This window comes from Vitis vinifera, chromosome 13, assembly GCF_030704535.1.
Source record: "Vitis vinifera cultivar Pinot Noir 40024 chromosome 13, ASM3070453v1".
NCBI lineage: Eukaryota > Viridiplantae > Streptophyta > Magnoliopsida > Vitales > Vitaceae > Vitis > Vitis vinifera.
This window is the reverse complement of record NC_081817.1, coordinates 17,901,486-17,923,619: the sequence shown is the minus strand read 5'-3', so window position 1 is coordinate 17,923,619 and position 22,134 is coordinate 17,901,486. Positions and strand designations below refer to the sequence as shown.

The 22,134-nt window shown below is 35.4% G+C and overlaps 1 pseudogene; it reads right to left on the bottom strand.

Moving 5' to 3' along the window:
- Positions 1–410: 410 nt before the first annotated feature.
- LOC100259226 (phenylacetaldehyde reductase-like) lies at positions 411–14,391 on the bottom strand (annotated as a pseudogene).
- Positions 14,392–22,134: the final 7,743 nt, after the last annotated feature.

The following is a 22,134-nucleotide window of genomic DNA, read 5'->3' as shown; positions in this document are numbered from 1 at the left end:
AGTTTAAGTTTACATGGTTTGCTTATATCAGCTGTGAGCTTTGTTGGTGAAGTCACACCCAGTGTCCTTGGATGATCGGAATATGCTTCCTTATACCGACTTCTGTGGCAACATGTCCAGTGGAATAATGGGGTTGATGCTCAAGGACACAAGCCTTTTGTTTCCTGTGTCTTTTAATTATTAATATGAAGCAATTTTCGGTTTTGTGTCTTACTGCAGTATATAAATTTTTTTCAACATATTTTACCACTTCCATCAACTGATTCCATTCTTGGACCCTCATAATCCACTTGGACTAATTCCCTCTTCCTAAGTGTGATTGAGTTTCACCTTATTCTAACACAAATAGGAAACTTGAACAGGGAAACCTATAGGTGATACAGATAAAAGCCCCAAAACCCAGCAAATCATAGGTGCAATGAGGTTCATAACAATAAAATTAGCAGGAAAGCACCATTAGTTTATGATTTAGTTGCAAGTCTAGCAGTAAATACCATGAGTCAGAAACTGACAAAGTTCTTCTCCTTCAAGCTTTCAACTGTATCCTTCAGACTCACCTCTAGAGGAGTGAAGTGAATGACTAAACTCTTTGCTTTCTCTTGGGATACCCGGGAGGATGCTGCATAAGGTTTTTCATCTGCGCATCTGCAACCAATCAAACACATGTGGATCCCATCTGATAATTTTTTGCATGATACCAAGGCATAAATATTTAAGGGGAAACAAGATGGCAGGTACTCTTCAATGTATCCAATGGAACAATAAGAAGTAATATCGTGTTGATCTCACTCTCTTCTAATGATGGCACTAACGAGCACTAGCAGTAACAAATAGAAACTTTTCAGGTAGAGGTAATCCAGGGTAGAGCTTGCGCAAAATCTTCAGTATCTCAGAATTGTGTAAATCCCTCTCTACTAAGCAGTATCTTCCACTAGCTTCTGGGATCTCATATGCTTGAATGTGTGCATTGGCAACATCTCTAACATCAACCCACCAGGATGATATATTCGGAAATGTTTGAGCTCCTGCAACAAACAAATTTCAAATGCTTGCATTTGAAGAATTCAGTATCTTGATATAAAGTCTGCAATGTGCTTGTGGATATTTTGATGTTTTGTCATTCATTTTCTTGGATATTGTCAAGTGATTAAACTAATCACATTGGTTATGATGTTTAAACCCGTCCAAACAAGGAGTACTGTTAGTCAGCGCAAGAAGAAACAGAACATGTACTTATATTCAAGTAGAGAAACAAGAAACAAAACTTAGAACACATTTTGCTGAAGAGTACTATTTATGAGGTTCAAAACTTGCTCTGCACTTAGATTAAGAGTGGGCTGTAAGAGAGGACCAATCACCCATCCTGGATTTATCATGACCATGTCAATCCCATTCTCCTTTGAAAAGTTCCAAGCAGCCTCCTCAGCTAAGGTCTTTGAAAGCACATACCATTGCTATCAAAAACTCAAATAATGACATTTGGTTAGAAATGGTTTCAGTACTACTACTTCTAGTACTACTACCAGTGCAAAAACCGGTAAAATATTTCATAAAACATGCAAAAAAGATGGTATGTGATAAGAAATAAGCTCAGATGCAAACCTTTGATTCTTTGCATAAAACTGGATCTGAAAACCAACTCTCATCAATTAGCACCTCAGGAGTCAGAGGTTCTCCAGTGAATAAAACTGAAGCCAAAGACAATGTTACAACCACTCTTTTGACGGACGGAACTTTTGAACAGGACCCTAGGACATTGATGGTTCCCTTCAATGCAGGGTCAATCAATTCTGCCTGAACACGAAAAAAGAAAAGAGAAATAAAGTTAGCTCAATGTAAGTGCAGAAATGGAAGTGGTGTAGGTTGAACCTGGGGGTTAATGGTTTCCAATGCAACAGGGGATGCAGTATGAAAAACACCATCACATCCATCAACTACAGAATCAAAAGACCCTTCTTCCAATAAGTCTGCTTTGAATAAATGAAGCCTTTCCTGAGCTCCATCGAGTGAAAGCAAGTGCTGTGTCTTCGATCATCTGTGGCATATATACATATAAATGTAAGCACAACCAGTGAGTTAAATGGAAGCATATATAAGTGAAAATGCCCTCGGAGGTTGAGATAGAGAACTGACTTGGGTCTCGAACGGTTGCTTTGACAGTGTAACGGTGTTGGAGCAGGAGCTTCACCAGCCATGAAGCTATAAACCCAGAAGCTCCGGTCACGGACACCACCTTTCCTTCTCCACTCGTCTCCCTTGACGTCTTACGAAACCTTCAAATCTATGTTATCCACTCGTACACTTGGTGTATATAGAGATAACATACAGAGAGAGTGACATGTAAATTCGAATGCGTGTGCGAATTAAAATGCAGGCTTATGAGAATGAGTCAGCGTTTGGACCTCCTTGGTCACTGTCGGCTTCCCTCATCCCCTTGCTTTTACCCTTGGTTTTTATTCCACAAAGATGTCCATTCTCCTTTGACTTTCCATTTTTTTGTTTTTTTGGATCATCTGCTTTTCACCATGCAAGGATGGAAATTATACTTGCACCCAGATTTTATTTTTTTTAAAACCCCATAATTGTTGCATTTTTTAAAGAACACCCACATATGAAAAAAAAAAGAAAGTCTTAAGTGTAAGGTTTGGTTGATAATTTTGTTTCTAAGTTAGCGGTTTGAAGACAACTTCACTACCATCGAGTCTTATATCAACATCATTCAAGTTTAAGGCACAAAATTTGAAACTTAAGTAAACAGGTCGGAGTTTAGAATTAGAATAAATGAATGAAATTTGAAACTTAAGCATTTTTAGTATATTATTTTTGTTAGTGAGAATTATTTTTTATAAAACATATTTATATTCAGCAGTAATTAACAAAAATTTGGGGTTTCAATCTTATTGTCTCTGATCATTTCAGTACTCTAAGAAACAAAATGACGAGATTGTATCAAACCCCATAGATTGTAAAACTTCAGTAAGCATAATTTCCCCTTGTTTTGGAATGGTTGAGCAGCCAATCACAGAATGAAGTTAATGGGCCATGCCACCTCACTGCATACATTTCCAAAGACAGAGCTCACTGTGTCCTTACATATGGTATAATCAAGAACATTGCCCTTACATAGTTTGTTAGCTACCAACCTCTGCATAAGTTAATGACAAGCGAAAATCTTCCTCAGTTACTTCCCAAACAAAAAACCTAGTTTGGAAGGGGCCTAAGGTCTACGAATCTCCTTGGTGCCCATTTAGGATAGTTGATAGCTTTTGTTGTTGAGCAGAAGCAGAAATAGAAGTTGCCGCTTTTTATATGCTGTTGATTTTCTTTTGGAGAACTTGCAGCATGTCTTGGGAATTGCTTACCATGAACATATTAGAAGATACATGACTCCAACACACTTAACAATGAAGTTACCAAGAAGACACCATTTTTTGTTTATGATTCATTTGCATGGCTATACCATGTGTCAGAAACTGACAAAGTTCTTCTCCCTCAAGCTTTCCACAGTGTCCTTCATGCTCACCTCCAGAGGAGTGAAGTCGATGCCCAAACTTTTAGTTTTCTCCTGGGACACCATATAGGTTGGTTCATAAGGCTCGTCGTCTGCACATCTGCCACAAATGAAACAGAAACACATTTTCTTAATCAATCAGTGAAACGACTGGTACTGAAGAAAAGAAAACTCTCAGGACATGGACCTGAAGCTTAATCCTATATGCAATGAAAAGTTAAAGAGCATAAAACACATCTCTTTGGGTAATTGAGAAGATCCCCAAGCAATGGGGATTAGTTCTTTTGTACTAGAAGAATGAAATATGGGTTTAACTAGACCTAAATGGCAAAAAGTATTCAGTGAATCTGAAGAAACTCCACCAAGGTCAATATTGATGATAGAAGTTTGAAACAAGGAAAAGTTTGAAACAAGGAAAAGTTTGAAACAAGGAAAGGTTCTTATAGCTCACTAACAACTTCATTCAACAGGAAAACACATTTGTGGATATGATCAGCCAAAACAGAATAAATAATATAAATCAGAAAATTCCTGAGCCCCGATCACTGAAGCACTTTTAGACCCTTAGCACTTCGATAACATATTAAGAATTGGATGCAATTCATAAGAAGGCGATATGTTGAAATAGCATAGACATGCCATTATGACCACCGTGAATGGAGAAAGGCTATGCATACATGTGAAATATTTCAAACATACAATAGTATTTAAAGTAAGACACAGTGGTCCAGCCATGGCCCAAGTAAATGCAAGCTACAACCTACTGGATTCACAGGCACATCATAGAGGATAACACAGACCGACTAGGTAGGCTAATTTGCAGCTTCCCAGCTCATACAGATGGAGAGGATTCACCTCTCCAAAGTTTGATTCTCAAGGCAATGCCTTTTGTGAAAATCTCAATAATTTGTTGATGGTGTTGTTTCAGTCTTATTAGAACAACTGTTTCTTAGTTTAGTCTATTGTCAATTGGTGTTGTCTGTGCAACCAAATGATGGAATCAATGTATCACATATTCATCCAATGCAGGTTACTTGTTTTATTGTGTCTGTTGCCTTCCTGATGTAGTTGTTTCCTTTTGTTTTTAATTTTTACATTTTAGTGCTACTTTCATACTACTACTTGCACTGGAGTTGTGCCCCTTTTTCTAGGTACTTCTTTACAGAATACGTATATATTAGCCTATCAAGAAATATAAGAAAAAACCCAAAATAAACAAAAAAAAGTAGCATTGCCTAAGCTGCAATATTGATTTCAAAGGGCACTAATGCAAACTAGAAATAACGCCCTGCAAATAATAAAACCTTACTTCTCAGGTAGGTTTAAAGCAGGGTAGAGCTTGCGCAAAATCTTCATTGTCTCAGAACAGTGTAAAATGCTCCCTACTAAACAGTATCTGCCTCTAGCCGTTGAAAGCTCATATGCTTGAATATGTGCCATGGCAACATCTCTAACATCAACCCATCGATGTGTTTTATTGGGAAATATATCTCCTGCAGCAAACAAATCTCAGAAGCTTACATCACAAGTATTACGTAAGTGTACTGAAAGTATCAGTTTCTTTTGCCTATTTAAGTTTAGCGTGCAATCTGCTCAATGATAATATGATGTTTTTCCATTTATTTATTTATAGTCATTGTCAACTGATTCACAGAAGGAATTCCCACTAGCTTTTGGCACAATCTCAAAAGTATTACAGCTAGAAATTTTTGAAGCACACATTTTTGTCTTAGACTGTTTGTCTCAAACAGAAATGCTTAGAAAATGATGCAATCACACTTAGCAAATACACTTATATTTATCACTTTATGTAATGTTGGAAATTACAAGTGAAAACATTATTTTGTACAAAATACCTTTCTTATTTCATACGAAAGATCGAACGGTTCTAAAGCAGCACGACAAATTACTTTGGTTATTGCAAGCATTGAACTAAAGCAACTACCAACAAGTCTAATCCCAATTACTACGGTCTGGATCCATGAATCAGAGTACAACCATCAAGGCACAGGTTTATCATACGTCCAATGCTCAACCTAATGGCAACACCCTCATAATTGAAGCAAGATACAGGGGAGGTTAGTTGGAGGCAGAAGAGGTTGGCTAGTGAGGAAACAAACCATATTGGCTGTTAAGGTAGTATTGATTATTGTAAGAGTTGTCAATAAAGTAACATGATATTGCCCTATAAAGCCACTAGAAATGATTCTAAATGTTTAGAGAATGTTAAGATCTGTAAAATAGTCCAAAAAAGTTAGTAGAAGTTTATAAAAATACTGATCAAGTGAGTTGCACATGAACAACTCATTTGCAATGGAGTTGGATGCGGGGAACCCCCACTTTATGCTAATTATGTTGAGCTGCAGTAATATTTAGATGGGGTAGATCAAAAGGATTAATGGGTTATTTAAGAAGTTCTTGCCCTTGGCTTGAACTTGCATGTAAATATACCTCAAGTTCAGGATAGTAATTGCATACGCATGCTTTCAGTCCTTTCACAGTCCAGGGGTCCTTCCAAACCAGTCTGGCTTAGGAGGCCAAAACTAAATATATCTTCATCTAATCTCATATGCAAATCCCCTAAATGAGTATCTTGGCGATATAACTATAATGACCAGAGGAGAGAACAATTTTTTAATGTTAGAAGATTAGTCAGCATATATCAAAATGCATATGTAGTCCTTTTATGTGGAACTGTGAGAGTCTTGTGACGGTTTATTGATAAGTTTTGATTTAAACTTCTGAGTCATTTGCAGGGCTGTTGGATAGAGTTGACTCAATATTGAAGTGAAGCATGTATTGCTACTGGAGTAGAAAGATAAACATAAAAAAGAGATTCTCATTAATTGTAGAAGAGTACCTTTTAGTAGCTTCAGAACTTCCTCCACACTTAGATTAAGAGTAGGCTGTAAGAGAGGGCCAATCACCCACCCTGGATTTATTGTAACCATGTCAATCCCATTCTCTTTTGCAAACTTCCAAGCAGCCTCCTCAGCTAATGTCTTTGAAAGCATATACCATAGCTAGTAGAAACCAACATGTTTGAAAATATATAGTGAGAAGCATTTCTATGTATTGCTAGTAGATAATGGAACATAGAGAACAAGCAATGAACTTATGAACCCAAGCAAAATCAATAGGAGGCTGTGCAGGCATACACACTCACATTAAAACTAATTAGATATGTCACAACTGTTTTGTCAACCCATGTTTCTGAGCCCATCATGTTTAATGGACAGTAAGACAATCAGAGATTAACATCCATTTCATTCATATAATATCCAAATTAGAGTTCTCATTTAATTTCTTGTTTGAGGAATGCGACTTTATGGATCAGACAGCTACCAACACTGTATTAGTGAAATATTAGACATACATGGAAGGATTATTTAATCTAATGGCAGGCTTAGCAAAATAAAGGGATAATCCTCTCATTCCCATCATGTTATTTAACCCTAAGCTGGCTAGCAGAAGTGTAAAAACAAGAGGGCATGACAAATTGGCAGCTACTTCTGCAGGGTAAAAGAAGTGGAGCCATGAAAAGAAAACATTTTGTAAAGCCACAAACAAGAACATGCAACAGAGATAGCATGTGATATCATCTCATTTAAGCAACCTTTGATTTCTCACAGAAAACTGGATCTGAAAACCAACTCTCATCAACTAGCACATCAGGAGCTAGAGGTTTCCCATTGAATGCAACTGAAGCCATAGATGATGTTACAACTACTCTTTTGACAGATGGAACTTTTGCACAAGATCCTAGAACGCTCATTGTTCCTTTTAGTGCTGGGTCAATTAGTTGTGCCTGAAACACGGAGAAACAGATAAAACAAATCTCCACATAAGTAGTCCAATGAAGATAAGCTAATTAAAAGCTAATAATTATGTATAGAAGCAAACATAAGATCACATTATGGATCCTAAAGAAATTCTCAGCTTGTCTATGATCTATGTTTTTGTGTGATAATATTATGCAAACAGTTATTTACAAGGAAGGATGAGAAATCCTTCAAACAAATAGATGTACAAGAACATGATTCAATAAGGGGAAAAAAAATAAAGGGAAAAAAATGAAGAGACAATGAACCCTCCAGCCTTAAAGATTAACCCCAGGTAGAAGTATATGATATGGCTCACTCAAACAAAGTTGGCATAGGACATGACTTCTCTCTTAATCAGCCTCTCATCTTCTTGATTTCTCAATCTAAACTTTCAAGAAATGATCAGCCAATGTCTCTAAAAAGATCCACTATCCTCCACAAGTGGTGGTTTTATCTCCCTGACCCTTTTTGACCCAGTGACATGCAAGAGAGAACCATTGCTCAATTCTCCTTCCCCATAAGATCATAAACATCCAACTCTTTCTCCAGATTTACATCCCTTCTAATAGTTTCAGGACCTCTGCATCACATCAATAGCAAACCCCATCACAAATGACATTAAAAAGCCCTAATAATCACACATCTATGGACCTGTAAAAGGCTGGAAATTTCCATCTGTCTCGAGTTTGCCAGGTAACATCAACCAAACTTGAGCTTTAGGCTACCATGAGGCTAAAGAGCCCACTACATTTTTGACATCTAAGTACACTATCTAGTGGAAGACTTAGTTCACCTTTTGACACTAACTTATCATGTATCATTTGCTTCTATTTCTTCTAGGTAAGTTTGAATATCCGTACATATGTATTTTCTATCTAGCATCGGTCTATCTCAGGCCTTAGGGTCCTCTATTTTCAACTAGTTGAAATATCTTATCACTTTTTCTTTTTCAATAAAGGCATAGAAGGTCCACAATAAAGTAGCATTCTTGAACGGGTCATAGGAGAAAGGAGCCACTGAAAAACCGAAAGGAGATTCTGAGTCTTCCAAAGAGGTACAAGCCTAATCCCTCATGGAAAGAACAGAGACATGGTAAAATGAATTTTTGCTCTGTTTCTCTTTTCATTTTCATATTTTCATTCATAACTTGACCCTTGATTTGGCACAAACACACACCTATAAAGTTTTGTCTATTGAAGGGCCATCCACAATTGCTCTTATGGCCAAAAAGTCACAAACAACAGCATGCCACATTCTGAAATGAAAAGATGCTGCCTGACTTCACCAGAAAAGCAAGGCAGGTGAATAACTAAAAACTGGTGCCCACACTGTGATTGTTGGCATGCTGCTAATTACAATGATTGAGGTGGAGCTGAATTCGATCACATAGAAGCTGGTATGTTAATTGTATAACATGTTGTGTCCGGAAACTGAAAAAAGTGCAGAGTGGACTGGCCACAGTCAGGAGTCTAGAAATAGCACAGGCAGTGCCTCCTCCAGCACAAAACCACTCTCCGACGGGAAAGGCATATTGATCTCCAATCCAAAAAAGAATGTATATACATTAAAGGCAACCTAAAGAACTCTACAGTGACAAGCATTCAAAGAGTTGTGAGATAATAGACATTAGCACACAAGTCAATGAAAGATTTTCTCATGTTCTTAAGTATCCAAGCATTTCTCTGAAGCCGAATAATCCATTAGCCAGCTAAGTTGGTCTCTCTGCACAGTGCTCTCCCTCTAGGACTCCTCCCACCTCCCAAACTCTTGAGGAATCCCAACAACAAAAAACAATATCTGCCATTACATCAACACAAGATTTCCCTTTGTAACTGAGAGAACTTCAAAATCTAGGCTCCATTGTGTAATATGAAATCAGGTTGATGAGATACATTATGATCATTTAATCATATTGATAAGCTATGTTATCAAAGAATTTTGATAAAATAAAATGTTGTTGGGCGTACCATACCTATTTATGAGAAGGAGATATTTAAAAAATAAAATAAATAAAAAATCCACATTCCTACATTTCAAAGAAAGATGCACAACATTGATGGAGTTATTCCATAACTGTTCCAGCATCTAACTCTCCCAACCACTATATGGAGTCACATGGTGATGGTGACAAAGGAAATGCGGTTACACATGAATTATGATAAAAAATAAATAAATAAATAAATAAAATAAAATAAAATCTCTTTAAACCTAAAATGAACCAAAAAAATAAAATAAAATAAAATTGGAAAAGAAGTATAGTGGTTCACCACAAACCAGTTGGTTGGTGAATGAGCCTAAACAAAATAACCCATGCCAATCATCATAGACAAACTCAATAGATTATGTTTGGTTCTCGGAAAGTACTAAAAAAAAAACACTAAGGAAAATAATTTTTTCATGTTTGATTATTCTATAGAAAATACCAAAGAAAGACAAATATAATTAAGACTAATTAGAAACTTATGAATTTTCAAATTATTTAATCTTTGTATTCAATAGTTAAAATAAGTGAAATAAGTTTGAAGTAACATATAAAAATAATTTTTGACTTTAAATCTATTTTTAATTTTCCTTCAATTTTTCTTTCTTTCTACTTTTCCTTTCTATTTTCTTTCCCTTGCATTTTGCCTCAAATTTTCTAGGAACCAAACATAGTCATAAGGTTCATCCATCAAATTCTAGAAGTAACTATTATTTTTATTTTTATTTTTTTGCTGATCATGTTATGACAGTGCCAATTTAGAATCAATAATATAGCAAATATGTCATGCAATTGGAGGAGTTATGGATGATCCTTGTATTCATAACTACATCAAAGGTATAATCATGCAGACTTAATTGAGCTTTTAAGGGGCAGTGCCTAACTAACTAAAATTAGCGAGGTAATATATGAATCTTGTGAAGCATTCCTATTTTTAAAAAAATAATCATGTGGAGCAACTGAGCTGTTTGAGAAAATAAAGGAAAAGGGAATTTGGGAAGGTGAGGGAGGTGAGGAAGGAGGTAAGGAAAGAGATAGAGAGAAGGAAACAACCACTTCTCTAGCATTTTGTGGAATGCATCCACTATTAGTAAGCACATTTACCTATTTCTTATACCTATAGCATTCAGGGTCCGGAGAAAATCATAAGCAACTTGTCTAACATTTTGTGGAATGCATCTTCAGTCACCTTGAGGCAGTGGTTGTCAGTTAAAATGCTATAACTCTCCACTCTTGAAGATAATCACAAGGAGTTTTTGTTTGTTTTGGGGGGATGGGGTTGGTTTGTTTATTTTAGGATTTAAGGTAGGAAGTAGAGGTGGCAAGGGAGTGGAGGTGTCTCATCTTTTGTTTGCGGATGACACATTGATTTTTTTGTGAGGCTTCTAAGGACCAACTATTGCATCTTCATTAAGTCTTGATGTGGTTTGAAGCAATTTTTGGGCTCAAGATCAACCTTGAAAAAAGTGAGCTAATCTTAGTTGGAAGGGTTCCAATAATGGAGGAGTTGGTGGATATTTTGGGGTGTAAAGTGGGGTCATTACCTTCGAAGTATCTTGAGCTTCCTTTGGGTGCTACCTTTAAATCGACAACAATTTGAGGGACTTTGGTGAGAGCGGATGGAAAGAAAGCTCACAAGGTGGAAGAAACAAAGCTTGTCCAAGGGGGTGGGGTGTTTAACTCTCATCAAAAGTACCTTGTCTAGCCTACCCATTTATTTCATGTCCATTTTTGTTATTTTAAGAAGGGTCTGTTGTAAATTGGAAAAACTTCAAAAGGACTTTCTTTGGGGAGGGGGGTTCTCTTGAAAATAAGCCTCACTTAGTGAGTTGGCACAAGTTTGTAAGCCAAAAGCGAAAGGAGGGAGGGCTAGGCATTCAAAATCTTTCTATTTTGAACAAGGCTCTCTTAGGAAAATGGAGTTGAAGGTTCATGTCAGAAGGGGAGACCTTGTGGAAGAAAGAAATCATTGGTAAGAATGGGGTAGAAGAAGCAGGTTGGTGCTCTTTGGAGACAAGGAAGGGTCATGGCATAGGATTGTGGAAGGCTATAAGGAAATGATGGGATTCTTTCAAAAACAAGATTTCCTATGATTTGGGTAATGGAAGAAGGGTAAGGTTTTGGAAGGACATTTGGTGTGGGGGCACCCCTTTGAGTACCTCTTTCCCCTCTTTGTTTCCTGTAGCCACTTCAAAGGAGGCTTGGGTATGTGATGTTTGGAAGCATATTGATTTTGAGCGGTGTTGGAACCCTTGTTTTGTAAGGAATTTCAAGATTAAGAGTTAGGTTATGTTGAAGCACTCCTTTTGCGTTTGCATGGCAAATCAATGAGAAGGGAGATGGATGACAAGGTGGTATGGATGGCTATAAAGGGAGGCCAATTTTTAGTTAAATCTTTCTATGATGGGATGGTTCAGAGGGGTTCAAATTCTTTCCCGACAAGGCTTATTTGGAATTCTTAGGCTCCAATAAAAGTGAGTTTTTTTTTGTTTTGGGAAGCAACTTGGAAGAGGATTCTAACTATGGACAATTTGAAGAGAGGTTGGACTTTGGTAAACAAACTCTTTTTATGTAAAGATGAGAAGGAATCTTGCAATCACATCATTCTTCATTGTTCTAAGGCTAGTTTGTTATGGCAATTAGTTTTCTCCTTGTTTGCAGTGGTTTGGATGTTGCATACCTCAGTCCAAGCAACACTTCTTAGTTGGCATAGCCGATCCATTGGGAGGAGGAAAAAAAAGGTGTGGAATGTTGCACTTCTTTGTTTGTTTTGGACTATTTGAAAAGAGTGGAATAGAAGGGCTTTTGATAATGTTGAGCTTTCGTATCACGAGCTAAAATTCTCTTTTCTTTGTAACTTTTTAGAATGGACCAAAGGGGGTCTAGCGCAAGAGTCCTTTTATATGATTGATTTTATCGATTGGTTAGGTTGCCATTAAGAAGAGGGTTTTTGTGTTTTTTCTTTGGTGTGCACATGCGTACTTCCTATGTACTTGGTGTAGCCTTTTTTTTGGCTCTTTAACATGTCTTTTGCTCTTTTGCCTATCAAAAAAAAAAAAGCACAAGGAGTGTTTGGATCAGCCACCATAAATTTCCATTGGAATAGCCTTGTTACGGTGTGAGCATTCCCATGCTGCTGTCAAGGAAGTTATACATTCCTAAATAAATATTCACAGGGTTTTTGGTTCTTATTGATGCAAGACAAAGGGCCTTTATCTTCTTTTGAACAAGCATAACAAGTGGAGAAAAGAAGGATTAGGGGGGAGAATGAAAGAAAGAAAGAAAAAAAAAAAAAAAAAAAAAAAGCTATTCAATATTTTTGCACATAAGCAGAATATAAAAAATCCAATATCAGTTTCTCTCTTTTCCACCATTGTATTGGTTTAGTGAAATCAGCATTCACTACCATTGGATCAGTTGAAGAAACCACATACAGAAAGAAGAATCATGCAAATTAACAATTCATGATTAGTTAGTAATTTCAAGATCAGTAACTGATTGGAAAAGAATATAGACAATGCTAAATTTTACAGTATGCGAATGGAACCAATATAGGATAAACCTGGGGATCGTCAACTATCAGCACAACTGGGGATGCTGTATGAAATACTCCATCACATCCATCAACCACAGAATCAAAGGATCCTTCTTCAAGTAAGTTTGCTTTAAACAAATGAAGCCTTTCTTTAGCACCTTCAAGTGCAAGCAAGTGTTCTGTCTTCTTTGGATCATCTGTGGCATATATAAGCACAACTTGCATGTTAAATGGAAATAAGAAGAATGAAAGCTTACAAAAACTTTATTTTGGTAAGAACATATATTATGTGATAGAAAAAAACAACCCCAAATGGGGAAACCCTAGTACAGAAGGAGTATACAGTGGAAGCATGACTAGAATATTAAGAAGTTCAACTATGCTCTTCTTAAAAGAATGGGGATTGAAGTAAAATGGATGGGGCGTGTAGAGTAGTCATTTTCTCAACTGCAATTGCAAGCTTTTGGATCATTTATGCAAGATGATTGGATTTTCAAAGTGCAAGAAACTTCAGTTGTGATGTACAATTTGTTGAAATACTAACAATAGAATAGAGCTAAAGGCATTCAAGAGGAAACCGAAGAACAGCAAAGAAACAAAATGAAGACCTAAACTGTCCTCTTGTCTTGTTTGTATAACAACAAAAGCTTGCAATAAAGCCAAATAATTGTACAAAAATTTGTTGATTTTCTTCGTTTCTCTGAAATTATTTTCAAGAATAGGTTTCCAAAAAGAACACAGGCCCATATTTAGAGTTTTTGGTTCCAAAACAATTAGGTATGGCTGAAGGAAAATCTTTCTTTCCCTTTGCTTTTCTTTTTTAGACCTCCCCAGTGTCTTGTAAATTAAATGCAAATTTTTATACAAGAATAATAGTAATTAAGAAGGAACACATGCAGAATCTGAGATGGGTTGATTCTGAAAGTATCTGAAATCATTTTTAATAGCATAAACTCGATCAATTTGCCCTGTAGAACCATGTAGAGAGTATAATTCCAAGAAAATTAGGACAACACAAAGACCCGAGTACTGAATATTGACTTTCAATCACAGATTAAACTTCTGGAAAAGGAAAAAGGATAAAGACCCATCAAAATACCACTCAATCTAAGCTTCACACTGCTAAATAATGGCCCACCCACATGCATAAAACTAACATTATGCTTGAAAAGTACTGAAACAATAAAGAAAGAAGAAAATTGGGGATAATAGCAAGTGGGATTCGGGAATGAGAAGTTTTGTAATTGGGAAGAGATCTGACTTGGGTCTCGAACTGTGGCTTTGACGGTGTAGCCGCGTTGGAGAAGGAGCTTCACAAGCCATGAGGCTATGTACCCAGAAGCTCCGGTCACGCACACCACCTTGCCTTGCCCGTCCATTTCTCACTCTCCTTGTAGTCTACATTCAGCTGCTGCAAAAGATCAAAATTGTAGTACACTAACTGCCTTTTCTCAGATTCCACTGTCGTAACAATAATTATATTACGGAGATATTTATTTGGGAAACTTAAAATATATGATATTGAAACCCCAAGTTTATGAAATATGGAAAGCAATCATTAATGGGCAAAATAATATGAGAATTATGTACTCTGTGCTAAGTCAATTTTATCTACCCAAATTGGCCCGATGTATGCTTCATCAAAATAGCCTCCACGTCAAACTTCAATAAAAATTAAAAAAAAAATTGTGAAACTTGTCAATTGCATAAAATTAAAACCACCCAACCCGACAAAGAAATGGAAAAAAAGAAAACCAATTCTTTGTTTGAATTGGAAAAAATTCTCAAATCTGATAGTTCTCCATCCCTAATTTGCCTCTCCCAAATCTGAACATTTGGTTGTTCATTTCTCTCTCTCTCATTTTAGCAAAAAAAAACCGTGAGCCAAAACTGGAATCAGCATCTAACTTTCTTCTCAAAAACTCCTGTAGCCCTAAATCTGCATTTGAGTTTTTCAGCAACCAATCTGAGATTTTCCCTAAGCCGAAATCACAAAAACTTGCCATTTCAGAAGGTCATTTGAAATCTGAATCGGCCAAAACCTTTACGTCCAATAAACTGAACTGATACCCATCTTCTCGGATTCTCAAACTTCTTTGTTTGTCTCTTAACATCTTGATTAGTTGAACATGTTTGTCTCTTAACGTCCTGAGTAGCCGAAGTTGATGCCCATATTCCCAATACCTTGAAGTAAATCGAGCGGGAGGCATATATTCTTATTGCATCATCAAAGTTGGAATTTTGTTAAGGTTTCTCGAATGGAACAGGAGTTTTCCCTTTTATGCGTGTTTTCCGATTAATCAATCACAGGTGAGTTTTCATTTATGGGTTTGTTTGGATGGTACGAACATCTTAGGCTTTCAAGTGTTTTATTTTGGGGTTTCTTGTATTTTGCTTCATTTTCAGTAAAATGAAATATATGATAAATTTGTTTCAGTTAAAGATATGTTTGTATTTAGAGAAAAAAGTATTATTTATTTTTTATTTTTTATTTTTTGGCTTTCCAGGAATTGTGTTGTCATGATATTTTTTGGGAAATTGGTTCAGTTGTATTACTACTAGTTGATGGAAATTTTCTTTCAATTTTAATGGTATATATGAGAGTAGATTTGAGTAGAAATGAAAAGGTAGTTTGAGTAGATTTGCCTTTTTAGGTTAATATAATGGTAGGTTTATAACTACTTTCTGAATAAATGTTGTTTAACTACTTTTTGGATTTGTGTTTTTAGGTTTATGTAATGGTAGCTTTATAAACGTTTTGAGGTGAACAAAATTTTTAAATTAAAACAGTTTTATGAGGTCCTTTATCTTTTCTCATCAAACAAACATAACTTCGAATAAGGTTGCACATCTTGGGTATAGAGGAAGGGTTAAGCATGCAGTTAGATGATATAAATTTGGTTTTTCTTACAGTTGTTAGTATTGTGAGGAGTTGCCTTAATTAATAGTTATTGTGAACTAGAAGTTGAACAGTTTTGTTGAGAATCATTTGAGCTTGGTTTATTTGCTCATATCCATATGAGCTTGTTTTTTTGCATGTTGTTTTACTAGAATTTTAAGTTCAGCTTTGTGCTTAATGGTTTGTTATATCTTGTTGTTACTTTTTTCAATCGTTGAGGTTTATAGATGTTTATGAGAACTAGCTTATTCATTACGGCAATAGGGAATGGTAAATATTGAAATGGGTCCCAAAAGTAATCTTCTAATTTTAATGTTTCTATTCTTTCTATCAACGTAACTTTGTTTGAAGTAACGCTTATCGAATGTATATAACCTAACTTTTTAGAATGTTATGACTACAAATTACATCCTATTAATGAAGTTGTGTTTTGAACAAACAACTTGAATCTTTACTTTGAATTGTTTTTCTAACTTTTCCAATCAATTATTTGAAGGACCATTAAATGTATAATAGGTTCGTTCCTATCGTAAATTTGATTTGGAATGTGAGAGTGATTGACCATACAAATCTTGTTGTTGACAGCTAGAATGCTGACTGTTTACTTTCATAATAACATGATAATTAACAAGTTGTTCATTCTATACGTTGGTTGCCTTTTCCTTAGTGGCACTGGATTTGGGAAAAATAAGTTGAAATTCTTGAAAATTATGCAACTTTATTGTGGTGTAGAGAATTTTGGCACTCTAGACTATGTCATGTTTGAAATAACTTCCCTTTAGTTATTTATGCTCAAATGAGACATGCACGGAAAAGTGTTCATTCTATAATTTCCTCATATTTTAAGAATTTTGGAAGTTTGGAGTATCAATTAAATGGCAAACTTCTTTTTGTTCAACAGAGGTTACCTGGTCAAAGGTTATACCTGAAATTTAAATCTATATTATTAGTCCATTACTAAACCACTAAAGGTTTGTTAGGGATTGTATGGTTAGTATGTTGACCTTTGCTATTGTTGTTACTGGACTTTAAGTAGTACCTTAACCATGCTTAGGTACTACCTTAGTGAACCACCATAGTGAACCGTAGGTACTACCTTAGTGCAGGTGTGTGGATTGTGATTACTTAACAGACCTTAAAAATGTAAAATTTGGGTATTTCATAGAATGACGTGTAGTTTTTCGTTTGAAAGTAGTCAAGTAAGTTGTGGTATTTCATAGAACTTATATTTTCTTTTATTATGAATTGAACTGTGAAAAATGAATTGAAAAAGGTTTGGCTAGAAAGGATTCCACTTTAAAAGACAAACAAATTTGTATTCCACATCGGGGAAAAATTTTTAAATATCTTTCAACGTTCTTCCATATAATATGAAAATGAATTGACTTATTTATAATTTTATTTAATTATTGATGTCAGGTTTATCTTTAAAATTTACTAAGTATAAAGCGTGAATTTATAACGTTGCCAATTTTGTGTTTGATTGAAAAATAAAAGTTTGAAATGCCTAAAATTTTATAAAAATTAACTGAATTTCACATGAAATTGTACTTTGGTTTGATATGAGAGTTGTGGATTTAAAGATCATGCTCCTAATTGCTCTTGCTCAGTGGCCTATAGTTCAGTCTGCCTTTACTTGGTTTCCACTTCAAATTTATTTGAGTTTTTACTCGATGGCCCTATTACACTTTTTGATAGCTTAAGTGAAACTAATCATAGGAGATTCCACTTTAGGTTATTTGATTTTGGATTGGTTTCGGTTTCCTTTTTCAGGTACACAACGAAGAAAATTCCGAAGATGGGAAACAAAATGCTAGAGATGGAGAATTGAATTCAGAAACTGGAGAAATACAATCTGAAAGTGCTAAAACAAATGAGGCAAAGCAGGCAAGACCTAAGGAGAGCACATATGAAAATAAATTAGACTTAAATGATGATGACAAAAAATCAGAACAAATTTAGTTAATATAGAATTGGAAAGTAATAATTTTGCCATGTAAGCATTTATATGCCATATGTAGTGAAGGAGTATGTTTCATTTTCATTTCCCCTGTGTTTGATGAATGGTATGGAAGGCTCTGCCTATGCCATTTGTTTGAAGATAGTAGGACATGTTTGATGAATTACTGTCCACATATGCAAACAAGCAGTCAGAGTAGTAAATTTTTTCATTCTATTTGAAAGTAAGTTATGCTCACTAGAGTTCAACCTAACAGAATTACAAGCACATATGCATAACATAGATAAATTGGAAGGATGACAATTTTTTTGCTTGTGTTCAACCTAACAGAATTACAGGCAACTCTTACAAGAACAACATTGATAATTAGAGTCTGGCCTTGGTAGTAGTTGAATGTGCTTCTGGATATTTTATATAGTAGTTCAATTAGTGCAGTAGAAATATTCATATGCATATATATAGGTTTATGCAAATTATACATAAAGCCCAAACAGGTTCTTGAGGATGGACGATGTTGATAGAAAGGCATAAAACAACCGGTTCGCTTTATGGCTGATTTTGTTATGTCTTCCAATTATAGGAAACTGTAAAATGTCATTTGGGAATGAAAACCACTAGCATCATCTAGGTAGGTTAACTTAGTATTCTCATTGTCACTGCATTCATTGGTCCAAAAAGGCAGAAATGCAAGCATATTAGGAGCAGACGATGATAGAGTGGCAACAAGAATTGGAAGCTACTATAATGGTTCATGGAGAAGATGTCTTTGCATTCAATCTGTAATGACAATCTGGAGATGACTTGGATGGTGTATACCTATTAAAAAAGCAATTAACATTGGTTTAGCAAAGTTGCAAATACAACAAGGGTACAAAAATGAAGAAAGAAAACCCAACAAATGTGGAGTTTAAACAAAATTTGCATATTTGGAAAAAGGTTCAAAGTGTTGTATACCACAGATATTTGTTATCATGTAAAATTATGCCATCATTATAGTACCAAATAATTGTATACATATCTATATAGTAATAGAGAGATGTGGATGAAAATCTATGTACAGGGACTACATGGCATCAACATTGGCTAGTCCACAATGCTTGGCCATATACAGTGCATTGAAGGCAGGTACATGATGAAAGAAAAATGTGAAATGAGTCTGACATGTGACATAGATCAAGAGTTCATTTTTTTGTTCTCATGTTTGGTGGGCTAACAAAAAAAATCGTTGCCTTAATTTCCCATAACATGGAAAACAAAAAGTAATGTGCACAATCATTGAAATCCTTATCATTGACACATGTATGACAACAATTGAATACCAAAAATTACCAAAATCACAATGAAATGGCATAGTACATAGAGTGCATTAAGGTAGTACCTAAGGGATATTAAGGTAGTACCTACGGTACGTTAAGGTAGTACCTATAATACGTTAAGGTAGTACCTACGGTACGTTCAGGTAGTACCTTCACACTATTATGATTAGATCAGATACGAAGTGACTAACCAATTAAGATAGAGTAATGCTATGATCCAATCTGTAATGGAATGAAAGAAATGTGTCTTCAGTACAAAATTGCAACATTTCTCCAACGTGCATTAAGGACAATAACCAAATGGACCTTACTACCTAAGGAGTAGTGAGATAGAACCTATGATGCCTAATCTATTACAACATAATAATGTCATGTTCAATTAAAGAAACTAACATTTTCAGCCAAATGGCTTGGTTCTGTATCAAACTAGGATGAAATTGAATGACAAAGATACATCATTTGATTGACCGTGGTAGTACCTAGGATTCACAAAGTAACCACGGAGCATTTACGAAACTAGTATCCAAGTTGTGCTCAGTTGCATCATTAAGGTTCCCAAATGTGGAGATAATGTGGTACATTTAAGTAGTACCTAAGGGACATTGAGGTAGTATCTAAAGCACATTAAGGTAGTACCGTAGGTACGTTAATGTAGTACTATAGGTACGTTAAGGTAGTACCTAAGGGACATTAAAGTTATACCTAGGGTACGTTAAGGTAGTACTTAATGTACATTCAGGTAGTACCTTCATACTATTATGATTACATAAGTTACCAATTGACTAACCAATTATAACATAATAATGCCATGCTCCAATCTAGCATGCAGTTTTTATGAAATGTGTCTTTAGTACAAAAGTGGAACATTTATCCAATGTGCATTAAAAAGAGCAACCAAATAGACCTTACTACCTAAGGAGTAATAAGATAGTAACTACGATGCATTAAGTTCCATAGGTAAAGTACATGACGATAGTACCTAAAGTGCATTAGGGTAGTACCTAAGGAGAACATGCTAGAAATCATTTTAGAACATATTAATCCCATCTACAATTCATAAAATTGTGTACTGAGTTCAAAAGTTCGACATATAGCAAATAATTATCAAATTACAATGGAATTCAATGCCAAAAATACGTCTTATGCTCAAGAAAGCTCCTACGGAGGATTGATAAAGTAAGTACCTAAGGTTCACCAACCAACTACCCAAGCTCCATTAAGGTAATACCTAAGGTTCACATAGGTAGTCCCCAAGCTGCAGTAGGGTAGTACCGTAGGAACATTTATGTACTATCTTAGGTACATTTACCCACATGGCCAATCTGCCATTTGCCTAAGGTCATATGTTCACCTATGCCATTACAACATAACAATGTCATGCTCAATTAAGGAAATTGTGTATTATCTACTTATTTCTTGATTCATCTTAAAACGAGGATGTAATTGAATGCAAAAGATACATCCTATGATTGAACATGAGTAGTACGTAGTATTGACAAAGTAATATAGTTGGTTCACAAATGTAGTACCTAAGGTGTTCTAGGGTAGGGCTATAGGTTTCACAATGGTAATATGTATAGGACATTAAGGTAATAGGTACATTAAGGTAGTACCTAAGGTTCATTACGATAGTACCTAAGGGTTACTAAGGTAGTACCTAAGGTTCAGTCAGGCAGTGCTTACACCTAAGGTAAACAAACTCACTAAAATTGAAAAACATGATGCCCAAGCACATTGCAAAGGTTCACAAAGGTTACAAGCCAAGGTGTGCTAAGGTATAAAACCATAAATAGCCTTATGACTTGACGTAGAGCATGTAGGATGTGTTTGACATACGGGAATTGGAATGCCAATGGAACTGAATCATAATATTATATAGAAGAGATGAATCAAAATTCTAGTAGGAGTGTGAGTAGTTTCCCATCAAAATGAATACATCATTCATATTCTCATATTAAAAAACAATCTAAACAAATTAATGAATGGAAAATGCCATTACTTCCCATTTATCATTCTTTATTCTACCTTTACAAACATTACCTTATAATGTTACTCAAACATTATCAAATTCATATTTCACGACATTCATGCCATGACAAAAACAAAAGAGTATCATATTTTCTTCATTCTATCTAACAATAACCATTGTAACACATCAAGGAAGTTACCCTTGGTGCAACATTCACATTTCCAAATACCCCAATGTCCAAATAGTAAAAAAAACAAGGATTGAGCCTACAATCATGCGGTCCAAAATCCACCTGCGCATGAAGCTATCGCCTCACCACTGCACACAAATTTCGGAGTCTAACAACCACTCCACAATTGCTGATGTGCTCTATTTAAAAAAAAACAAAACAAAACAAACAAAACAACACTAAATAAAAATTAATTACCTTAAGATTTCCAGTAGGGGTTAGGCCAAAATGCAACCTAATTGGACGAAAAAGAGATTTCTTCTTCATGAAGCCAATATTTCACATTTGGTGTTTCGTTCGGGTTCACTCTTTTTAACCAGAATTTGAATCACAATGTTGCCTCCTCAAGCCTTTTGTTTTTGTTTTTTTTTAATTGGATGTTGTTACCATGAAGTGTTCCATTTGCTTCTTCATAAAGTGCACAAAAAAGAAAAATGTAGATTGAGGTTTTCGATTCATGGTTTTCTCTTTGAAATGTGTGAAAATTTTCAATTTTAAACACATTCTTTGCTCTAGTTGATTGCAGACATGAAGATGAAGGAGAGAAATGTTCCCAAACTTTGAAAGGACGAAGTAAAGGGAAATCTGAGAAAATGTCAGTTTGGTTTGTTGGATGTGAAGGTTTTGGCTGATTCAGATTTCAAATGACCTTCTTAAATGACAAGTTTTTTAGATTTCGACTTAGGGAAAATCTCATATTTGGTTGTTGACAAACTAAAATGTAGATTTAGGGCTACGGGAGTTTCTGAGAAGAAAGTTATATGTCTATTCCAATTTCGGCTTAAGGTTTTTTTTTTTGCTAAAATGAGAGAGAGAAAGGAACAACCAAATGTTCAGATTTGGGAGAGACAAATTAGGGATGGAGAATTATCAAATTTGGGAATTTTTTCCAATTCAAACAAAGAATTTG